The 10,127-nt window shown below is 43.3% G+C and overlaps 1 long non-coding RNA gene across 1 annotated transcript; it reads right to left on the reverse strand.

The window, feature by feature from the left end:
- Positions 1-5,642: 5,642 nt before the first annotated feature.
- On the reverse strand, positions 5,643-7,561 carry LOC131493292 (uncharacterized). The gene is made up of 3 exons (XR_009252554.1): positions 7,327-7,561; positions 7,073-7,236; positions 5,643-6,011 (listed from the first exon to the last, which is right to left on the reverse strand). It is a non-coding gene; the product is annotated as an uncharacterized LOC131493292 (long non-coding RNA).
- Positions 7,562-10,127: the final 2,566 nt, after the last annotated feature.

Raw genomic sequence — 10,127 nt, forward strand, 5'->3', positions numbered from 1 at the left:
ATAATAATCCTTCTAGATATTTACTGTTATATCCCCACTAACAGATGAGAAAACAGAGGTTCAAAAAGCTTAGATATTCGGTTCAAGATTATACAACTAAGAAACACAAGAATTGGATGTTCTTTAACCTCCATGTATTTGTGGTCTTTCCAAATTCTTTCTTGTGGTTGACTTCAAGTTTCATAGCACTGTGATCTGAAAATATGCATGGTATATCCTGATCTTCATGCACTTGTTGAGGGCTGATTTGTGACCCAATATGTGATCTATTCTGGAGAATGTGCCATGTGCCCCCAGGAAGAACATGTATTCTGCTGCTTTAGGATGAGATGTTCTGAATATATTTGTTAAGCCAGTCTGGTCCAGTGTGTCATTTGAAGCCACTGTTTCCTTGTTGATTTTCTGCTTAGATGATCTATCCATTGATGTAAGTGAGGAAATAAAGTTCCCTACTATCATTGTATTATCAATGAGTTTCTTTATGTATATTATTAATTGATTTAGATATCTAGGTGTTTCAGGCTGGGGGCACAAATATTTATAATTGTTAGATCTTCTTGATGTATAGACTCCTTAATTATGATATAATGCCCTTCTTCGTGTTTTGTTCCAGTCTTTATTTTAACATCTAGTTTCTTTGGTATACATATGGCTACTCTGGCTTTCTTTCTTTTTTTTTTTTTATTTTTTTATTAAAAAAAATTTTTTTTAATGTTTATTTATTTTTGACAGAGAGAGAGAGAGACAGAGCATGAGCGGGGGAGGGGCAGAGAGAGAGGGAGACACAGAATCCGAAGCAGGCTCCAGGCTCTGAGCTGTCAACGCAGAGCCCAACGTGGGGCTCAAACTCACAGACTGTAGGATCATGGCCTGAGCCAAAGTCGGACGTTCAATTGACTGAGCCACCCAGGTGCCCCTCTTTCTTTTTTTTTTTTAATGTTTATTTATTGTTGGGAGGGGAGATAGGAGGGACAGAGAGAGAGGGAGACAGAGGATCGGAAGCTGGCTCTGCAGTGATAGCAGAGGGCCTGACTTAGGGCTCAAAGTCACGAACCATTAGATCATGACCTGAACCGAAGTTGGACACTTAACGGACTGAACCACCCAGGTGCCCCATACTCTGGCTTTCTTTTGATGTCCATTAGCATGATAGATGGTTCTCCATCCCCTCACTTTCAATCTGCAGGTGTCTTTAGGTGTAAAATAAGCCTCTTGCAGACAGCATATAGATGGATCTTGTTGTTGTTGTTTTTTTTAATCCATTTTGATACTCTATGTATTTTGGTTGGAGCATTTAGTCCATTTACATTCAGAGTAATTATTGAAAGATACGAATTTAGTGCCATTGTGTTACCTGTAGAGTTGGTGTTTCTGGTGATGTTCTCTGGTCCTTTCTAGTCTTTGTTGCTTTAGTCTTTTTTTTTTTTTTTTTAACTCCATTCAGAGTCCACCTTAAAATTTCTTGCAGAGCTGGTTTAGTGGTCATGAACTCTTAATTTTTGTCTAGAAAACTCTTTATCTCTCCTTCCATTCTGAAAGATGGCCTTGCTGGTTAAAGAAATAGCACAGTTGGGACTCAAATTCAAAGTCACAGAGAATGCTTTTTTAGAAACCCTATGACCAGTTCAGATTTTGAAAATTATACTGCCAGTTTTCCCTCTGCTGTGTCTACTGGGATTGTCTGAGACTGAAACCTTGAGGGGCTAAGTGATAAGCCCAATGTATCCCAAGCTGTCAAATGTGTAACCTACCACTGAGATACAATTTTTTACTTTGATAAATGAAGGTGTGGACACTCTCCCTAGGGCTTGACTTAAAAACACGCATCTGGGAAAGGTTAGCTTTCTCTCTCTTCCTTCACCCTGACACATTCAGATTCTGTGAATGTGATTCACAGAATCACCTGTGACCAGGGCTGGCTTGTGAAGAATGCTGCATTAAAGAGGAAATGCATCTTTACTGCAGAACTTGTCAGCCCTTAATAGTGTCTAGATGAACAGTTTTTTCCAAACTTATTTGGTCACAAAATAACATGTATGTGTGCATGTGGCTGTGTGGTTTTTCTCAGGGAACAGATTTTCAGCATAACTGCCCCTTAGGAAATGCTGTCGTAAATTCTCCTGTCCCCGTCTGACATCAGTCTGTGGAGGCAGTGCCCCTTACTCAGAGCTGCTGTCATGATGACAGGACCCTGAGGTGAAAGAGCTGAGAAAAGACTTCTTGCTTGACTCACACGTTTTCTGTGGCTTCCATTACTCTCTCTTTGTGCCAGAGATTCACAAAGTTATAAGTGGAACCCGAGTTCTCGTTGAGCTCCACGCAAGTGCGTTAAATCTGGGATGCAACATTCAGCTTAGTAACCTGGGCATCCTCCTGCTGAACCTGCTCCTCTCCTGTATTCACCAGCTCGGGGAAAGGCCCACTGACCTCCATGTTGTTCAAGTCAGGTGTCCTAGGCTACCCTCTGTCCCACCTCACAGCATATTATCAACCCCCGTGTCCTATAAATTGTCCCTTTGCCTAAATATTTCTCAAATCAGGCAACTTCTCTCCTACTCCAGAGCCATACACTAGTCCTCATTTCTCACCTGTTTTACTGCATCCCAACCTCCTTCGAGATCAGCTGGGGGTGTTTTCTTGCTCACCCTAGCAAGGAAAGCCTTCTAAAGATGATAATTTAATCGTATCATTCCCCAGCTTGCAACTCGTCAATGGTTTCCCCTTAGGTTTTTGGTTTTGTTTTGTTTTGGGTAAGTAAGCTCCACACCCAGTGTGGGTGGGGCTCAAACTCAGGACCCTGAGATCAAGAATGGCATGCTCCACTGACTGGGCCAGCCAGGCCCCCTTTAGGTTTTAAGCGGCCCCTATTAACTCTTAGAACTCTCAGCTGGCCTCTCCTCCCCGACCCCCAACACCATGGCCCTGCCACACTTGATGCTGAATTCCTTTGAGTTGCTTGAAACAAGTCTTTATCTCTCTCTCTTTCCCTTCCTCTCTCTTTCTAGAATATCCTCTCACCTCTTCACCTAATTCCTACACATTCTCCATATCTCGGTTCCTCCAGGAAGCCCTCAAAGCAGGACTAGGTACTCCTGCTACACGCTCCCATTACCCACACGTATCCCCTTATCACTCATTGTTTTTATAATTATCTGTCTTCGCTATGAACACAAAGCTCCATAGGTAGGTTCTGTGTTTCTCTAGTGGATGTTGGATGATTGCGTCTGGCAGGCCAGAGGTGTTCTATAAATATTCGAATCGCTTTAGGTAGTGTGAGGCCTGAAAGTTAGGGTAACTGAAGATTTGGGAAGGGAGGAACAAGTACGAGAAAGAGACGTCAGGAGAATGAACGTCTGTGGAGGGAGAAGTGGTTATGAGAGAGGGCATTTTAGGATCATCAGAAAGAATGTCTCAAGAGTTGTTTGCAGCAGAAATGGACACTCATTTTAATGTAGAAAACTCTTCCTTTAATGTACCCCTCTCCGGATCCCACTGAGAAGATCTGGTCTAAGTGCCTGACAGTTAGACGTGGCTGTGGTCTGGGAATCAGGTAAGAGAGGAGAATTGTATGCCCACTTAGACCCAAACCTGTAAGATTTTATTGAGAACTAATACTATTTCTGACCATGAGATGTTTACAATCCATTTGGAGAGACAAGGAAAAAACCTGAGAATAAGACAATGTCAGGGCAGACTGTGTTGTTGAATAGTCCAGGAGAATGCTCAAACACTTTGAAAAATGAAATCAGGAAAGAGATAAGCAGAAACTTAGACTCACAGTTTGGTCTTCTCAGTGAGTGGTCTATTAATCAAGCTACATAGGTCACAGTGGTACCTGGGAGAAATCATTGGTCCTCATTTAAGCTCTTTGCTTTTTTTAAAACTTTCTAGGGGAGTGAATTTGTTCTTATTATTAGAAAAAAGTCATTATTGAAATATGAGCGGAAATAAAAAGCCCCAACTTGTTTTTCATCAAGTTACTGAAATACGCAAGAATATTCGAGTTTGGGAGGGGTAGATGCTTGAAAATTGCAAGACTGTAAGCTCCAGTGGGCGATTGAAGTTAACGAGTAGCACAGTGGATTTTGCTTATGGACTCTGAGGTTAGAGTTTTGAGGAGAGCACAATAGAGTATCATTTGTAAAAAGAAAATTCGTTGTGCAATTTGATCGCTATTATATCTTAGAAATAAACATAGGGCACTTAAAATTCTAACATTTGGCTTTGTATGTTTTGGATATTTCCGGGGTTCCAAAAAACCATCCATGTTGAGAAATAAATTACAAATCTGGGTTTCAGCAAGTGAGTATTTATTGTCTAGTGCCCATATCATTCTCAGGGTTTAAACTAAGTAGCTATATCACAGACATTATGTAACTGTTTGGCAGTATGGAACTTGGGACAATAGCATCAGTGGGGCACTGCCATGGATGTATGCTTGCCAATCTATGTCTTATTGGACTAAGCAAGGCAATATCATGGTTGGTTATTGTAGCTATGATAAAAAAAAAAAAACAAAAACATAGTGTCTTAGTCCATTCCAGCTGCTATAACAAAAATACCGTAGACTGGGTGGTTTATAAACATAAACTTATTTCTTACACCTCTGGAGACTGGGGAAGCTAGGATCAAGGCACCCGACTTGGTGTCTGGTGAGAGGGGGCTTCCTGATCAAGTTCTGTCAGCTAGATAGGAACTAAGCAGATATCACAATCGTTAGCTCACTCACTGGTTAGGGAGACGGTCAGTCCCAGGAGGATGCAGAAGAAGTGGTCCCCTTGTGCTGAAGGCTCATGATTTCCACATGGAACTTATGACTCTCTCTTATTAGGGTTCTGTCGTCTTTGAGCTCAAATGGGTGTGGATAAGTAAGAAACCACCAAAATTGCATGACACCGTAGTGCCGACAAAACGGGCTTTCTTGCCCTCCTGCCTGAGCTCAGAGAGCAGAGTGACAGGTCTCTCTGCAAACACAGTTACTCTGTGATGTGGCTATGATCTCCTTTCCTGACCACCCCCCGACCCATCCAGTCTTGACTGTGTGTCTATATCCCCTCCCATTTATCAGCAAAAGACTGCACCACCCTAGGACAAGAATTAAGAACTTATAGGTCATTCTGTAGCATCCCCTTCATTTCTCCTCAAAAGAGATATAAATCTGAGTGACAAAGGGGTCCTTTTGCAGGCCAATTCACTCCTGAGGCTCAAAGAACACATATGTCAGGGTGCGGCCATGCTAACTTGGGGTATCCAGTGCCTCCCAAGGACAGGCATCCTCAGTAAGCCTGGGGATGTCCTTGGGCAAGTGTTGCTTTGAGATTCAACTTGTAGACAAGTCAGTTACAGAGATATAGAGGCTTAAAAAATACAGTGCAGGTAAACATCCTTAGAAGGCTGGTAATCCCAGAAGCTGTGGCTCTCTCTAAATACTCTCTCCTTATTCTCCTCTCAGGGCACACCAATTGTCCTTGGCCTTACAGGGCATGAATTGATCCAAATGTGAGCCCCTCATTTTTGTATATCTGTCCAGCAGGGAAAGTAAGGGAAGCTAAAAGGAAAAGGTCTAGTTAAAAAAAAAAAAAAAAAAAAAAAAAAGGTCTAGCGTGTGTGAGAGTGTGTGTGTGTGTGTGAGTATTCATACATAGCAGCAAAACTCTTTATTCAAATGAAGCTTAAAATGGAACAGCGATAACTAAGAGAGATAAAAGCAGAACTGCTCAGAGAACACAGAGGTGGGGCTCCTCCTCTCCGGCCTTTGGTGGCTTCTTAGGCTTCTCTGCCCAACCCCAAGGAGAGAAAACCACTGGCCGCTGGTTGCCTTGCCAGTGGTGGGGTTTCTGTTCAGTTGTGGGACCAGGGGCTGTGGCTCCTCCCGTCCTTCAGCCCTCACTCGCTTGGAGAAAGACTCCCCAGGCTCTGAGTTTCATTGCCGTGGCTCAGTGGAAATAGGAAGCCAGTCCTGCACCCCACAGCTCCTCTTCCCCATTTGGGAGGCTGAGAGTTGTGGCTTCCTGCAGAAAGAATAATGGGGAAATGCTTTTCTCAGCTGACAGCCACAAAACACCCAGAGGCTTTATTACCTCATTGGAGGCTGTGAACTCGTAGGAGGCACAATGTGGGGCTTGGGCTGTCAACAGGCCTGTGAACTGTGACACACTACGCTCTCTCCTAGCCAAGTATAACAAAATGGTAATCCTACCGGCAGTTCTGGCGTACCCAGGGGGAGCTCCTTCTGGTCCCTGGGCAAGGAGAAAAGCCACTGGGTTTTGATAAGTGGTGTGGTATGGGGGAAAAAGGCCTGGACTCAGAAACAAAAATTCTGGATTCTCGTCATTCTATAATTACCCAGGGAAAGTCCACCCAATCCCCTAAGGGATCACTTCTCTGTGAAAGAAAATAGATAAGGTAATCTGCACATTCTCTCCGGACCTTAAAAATTCAGAACATCTATGACCTTATAATATCGAAAATGAATTCCTAAAAAATAGTAGTTTGGCTAGGATGTGGTGTAGGAGGTAGAGCCTAGAAGCAGAGGTACAACAGCTACCATTTATTGAGCTCTTCCTGTGGTCCAGACAGCACACTCCACATGTTCTTACCTAGTGGCAGTGTGGAATAGGCACGGCATCTCCTCCTTTGCTATAGAAAGGCTAAGGCTAGCCTGTTCAGGTAACTTGCCCAAAGCACACTGCTAGAAAGCGGCAGAGCCCAAATGAAAAACTTGCCCATGACCAAAAGACTGCTCACCTTTCCAGCTATCCAGCTTCCTTGGGAGCTAATCTGACAGTCTAATACTTGCTGAACCTGTGGATAATTGAAAGCTGACCAGGTCTACTTTTCCCAGGAGTACCCTAATACTCACAATACTTTCCAGGTTTACAGGACAAACAAGAAGAGTGAAATTCTCTCTTCAAAAAGCAAAGCCCAGAGCACTGGGTGGCTCAGTTAGTTAAGTGGTTAAGCACCGAACTTTGGCTCAGGTCATGATATCACGGTTCACGAGTTCGAGCCCAGCATCACTCTCTTTCTCTCTCTCTCAAAAATAAATAAACATTAAAAAAAGGGGGGGCACCTGGGTGGCTCAGTCGGTTAGGAGCCCAGCTTCAGTCCAGGTCATGATGGGTTTGAGCCCCCCATTGGGCTCTGTGTTGAACGCTTGCTCGGAGCCTGGAGCCTGCATCAGATTCTCTGTCTCCTTCTCTCTCTGCCCCTCCTCCTCTCGTGTTCTGTCTCACTCTGTCTCTCAAAAATAAATAAATGTTAAAAAAATAAATAAAATAAAAAGCAAAGACTGAGAATGCTTTCAGACACCCAGCACAGACTCACATGTACTGTTTCCAGCCAGGGCTTTGAGTAACCTCCATGAATGAGAAACATAATCTCTTTACTTAACTTAGAAAAAAAAAAAAAAAAAAAAAAAGGCAAGAAAAGTTTGGGCAAGACATATTTGTATCCCCGGCACTGGGGGAGCATAATCTGAGAAGCCAAAGAGGCAAGGAGCATCTGAGTGTGTGTTGCTGAACTCAGCTTTTCTACTCTGAAGTCAACTCAGCTCTTTAGAGTTGCATAGAGCAAAGAACAAACGCATGCCCACCACACCCTGTGTTCCAAGTACAGAGAGCACGTGACGTCAGAAAGGGAGTGACTAGGGGCAAGAGCCTGGCAGAGCGCCCGGGGGGAGGAGGTGACACTCAACTACAAAGCCCCAGCTTCTAACTGATCCGGCCCCTACAGCAGGAGGGGAGAAGGAGCCCTGTGGATACTGTCGTGGGTCCTCTGCCTAGCCTCGCCTCCCCAAACCTTCATTTCCCACTGTGAAGTTCTCTAATGCAAGGGATTAGAATATGCTCCGCCTAGACCAAATCCACTCCAGAGGAAGAAACCGGAAGCTCCAAATTCTTGATAGATAATTGATGTCTCATCGTTATTACTATTGTTATTTTAAAATAAGTTTATTTTTGGAGCAAAAATGAGCGGAAGGTTCAGAGAGCTCTTATATCTATCTCCTGGCAGCTGTGAAAATTAGTAAAAGGAAACCTTGTTTAGCGTGGAGTCGGGAGGCCAGCACGGGGAGCTCTCACACCTTACCGCGCTGTCAACTGCCTCCGCAAGAGGAAGAAATGGACCTGGAGCCTGGATACTATTTCACTATCCCAGCGGAAAGGGTACAGTCTCTCCCTTTTGCCTGGCAACAGCCCACCCAATGAGAGACTATCACAACTCAGCCAATGAAAAGTCACTACACTTCCAACTCCCAGTTTACCCCAATGAATTTTTGGTTTAGAACGTCCTCCCCACGTCCCACTTTTCCTCTATAAAAGAGCCCTCCTCTCCTTTGTTCCCTGGGCTTGCCTGTGGTTTTGCCGTAACCTGCTAGTTGGGAATTGCAATTCTGTGCTACTCTCAAATCCGTTTCTGTTAGCAAGACAGCTGGCGGTTTTATTTTTAAGGTTAACATTACTTGGCCGTCTGAAGCAGGAAGAAGACCCCCCAACTCTGAAGCTGGTGAGCAAACAGGTGTCTGTACCCACGGAGCCAGCTGAGCTCCCTGCTTTCTCGCCCACCCATGGGTTTGAGGGTAAGTTTTCTCCTCGATTGCAAGCTTCATTCTCTTTTGTGTTCAAGCTCTCCAGGCCTGTGGCGAGCACGCTACGAAGGCGTACACATGAGTTGTGTCTTTTTGACAGGGTCCGCTTTATTCAATCATAGAGCAAGGTTAGTATAACTGAAAGCAGGTGCAGGGTTCGAGAATCCATGAGATAATACTATGCATGTAACGTGGCTTCATACATGCCACACAAAGCAAAGCATAATACAAAGGCACACAACAAACGAGATACAAAAAGGGGTAAGAGTTAACAAATCAAGTGTGAAGTCCGTCTGTGAGCTCGCAGTTGAGATGAGGCCAAGGTAGGGTCCTGGTCAGTTCTCGGTACTTACGGCTTATTATTTTCAGGCTGTTGGAAGATCTGTGTTATGTTCAGAGATCAATAGGGCAGAGCCTTTGGCGGCACTTGTCTTTCTGATGCAGCCAGACGTGGAAGAGTCAGCGTCAGAGTCTGACAGTTTGCTGCAGAAGGTCCTTCCTTTTTAAAAGGGGTTTAATCAGTCTTGGGACTTTGCAGGTCTCTTCTGATTCTAGTGATGATCAGCTCTGGGTTCTTCCAGGCTCTCTTGGCTTTGCTGGTTATCGGTTCTGGATGCCATCAGCCTGTGCTGGTTTTAGTGATATCTGGTCTTAGCTGCAATACCTTGGCTGCTTATGTCACTGCTTGACACGAGTGATTGCTTGACAGGAGTGACTCCATCTTGTTCTCTACATCGCACCCAGAGATTCCTCATGACTAATCTTAAGGATCATTCAGGAATCAACTACATCTTTAACCAGATCAGCACTGTGTTTTTATTCTGCTAACTTGGATGAAGGCAAATCTAAGTCACCCAACCATGGTTCCAGTGAAAATCAAACAAAATCAAATCAATCTCAGATCCTATGAAATGTCAACTGACATCATAAAGTGAACATCACACTAAATAAAACAAGTTCGATTGTTTACAGTAAAGCAAAATTAAGGATTAAATCAGATATCAGTCAAATCAGGTTATAAAGTCAAATCAGAATCAAAACTAAAACCCAAAGTCACATTTAATAAGAATTAAGTCAAGTAAGAAAAGCCAAACTAAATCTGAATTTAGTATTAAGGTAAGTGAAATTATCTTAGTAAGTAAGTCCATTAAGGTAAGCTAAGAAATCAACAAAACAACCAAATGAAAATCATATTGTCAAGTACAGGTAGGTAGAAGTCCACAAATACATATGAGATCTTCATTATAGGCTCACAGAAAAGAATGGCAAAGGTGTGGTTAATCAGTCTTTTTGTAATTTTCCCTTCTTAAGCCTCAGGGTGCATAACATTATAATAGCATCTTCAAAAAGATATGGAGCAAAGATAATAGCTAAAAGCAATGAGAAAGATTTCCTTAATGGATTTCCAAATATGGGTAGAGAAATAATTCCTGCCCACCTGTAAGTATTTTTAAGGGTTATACCCAGACCAGAACAAATATAGCCAGAACAAATCACATGTTGAAAAGGTTTTGTTAGCAATTCCAGGAAGGAATATTTA

This window comes from Neofelis nebulosa, chromosome 2, assembly GCF_028018385.1.
Source record: "Neofelis nebulosa isolate mNeoNeb1 chromosome 2, mNeoNeb1.pri, whole genome shotgun sequence".
In the NCBI taxonomy this organism is placed as follows: Eukaryota; Metazoa; Chordata; class Mammalia; order Carnivora; family Felidae; genus Neofelis; species Neofelis nebulosa.